This window comes from Cynocephalus volans, chromosome 5 (genome assembly GCF_027409185.1).
Source record: "Cynocephalus volans isolate mCynVol1 chromosome 5, mCynVol1.pri, whole genome shotgun sequence".
NCBI lineage: Eukaryota > Metazoa > Chordata > Mammalia > Dermoptera > Cynocephalidae > Cynocephalus > Cynocephalus volans.
This window is the reverse complement of record NC_084464.1, coordinates 40,501,112-40,502,132: the sequence shown is the minus strand read 5'-3', so window position 1 is coordinate 40,502,132 and position 1,021 is coordinate 40,501,112. Positions and strand designations below refer to the sequence as shown.

The following is a 1,021-nucleotide window of genomic DNA, read 5'->3' as shown; positions in this document are numbered from 1 at the left end:
AAGGAAGGAAGGAAGGAAGGAAGGAAGGAAGGAAGGAAGGAAGGAAGGAAGGAAGGAAAGAAAACTGAGAGTCTATTTTATTTTCTGTTTTTCAGTAATACCATAGTACGAAATCTAAAGAAAATCCCAGGCCGATTAATTTGCAAAAATGCTTGCTATGCAGGGTCCAGGACATTCCTGGTTGTGGAAATGCTGTGGAGGCAGATATTTGGTACCACTAAGGCAATACAGGCAAGGAGAAAATTGAACGAAAGGAAACAGATTTAACTCGGTGAATGAAAATGGAAAGCAGATCAGCAAAGGGAGAAGGTGCTCTCTGATCACAAACATGTCCTCCCAAAACTGGTGGAAGTGCCGGGGATTGAACCCGGGACCTCGTACATGCTAAGCACGCGCTCTACCACTGAGCTACACCCCCGACCGCAAATGCGCTACTTTAGATTACTTTCGTTATTTATAATCATTATTTCTTCGCCTCTTAAAGGCTTAGTGTGAATTACAGGGAGAACATGAATGAAAATTCCCACATTTGTGAAACACCGAGATGGCTTAGCAGCTTCAGAAGAAAGTAACAAAATGAAATTCCAAAGGAAGGAGGCTGAAAGGAGACACTGTTGTCTCAGGCTCTTTCCAGCTTCGTTTCTACGTTTTCCAACCGTGAGGCCCCAGGAGGCCAAGGCCCTTAGCCGCGCAGCCCTGAGACCGGCCGAGACCTTCGCGATCAGAGCGGATCTGCGGGGAGACAAACAGGGTCCTAGCCGGCCGCCCTCCAGTCCCCGCGCCCAACACCCTCTGCCTAGGAACCAAGACCCTCAAATCATCTCCGTTTCCAGAAGCCAAGAACGTCTACTGAACGTTTCGTGGTGATGGCAGGGAACGACCCTGTGAGCTCAAGATGTCCTGAGTCAATTACAAAATCAAACTGGAAACACGACCCCGGGTGAGAGGCGTCCCTTAGGAGCCCAGATCTGTGCCCGGAGCAGCAACTCCCTCAAAACGCTGGCGGTCCCCTGCTAAGCGG

General features: G+C 49.4%; 1 non-coding gene across 1 annotated transcript; it reads right to left on the bottom strand.

Moving 5' to 3' along the window:
* Positions 1 to 346: 346 nt before the first annotated feature.
* TRNAA-AGC (transfer RNA alanine (anticodon AGC)) lies at positions 347 to 418 on the bottom strand. Its single transcript has one exon. It is a non-coding gene; the product is annotated as a tRNA-Ala (tRNA).
* Positions 419 to 1,021: the final 603 nt, after the last annotated feature.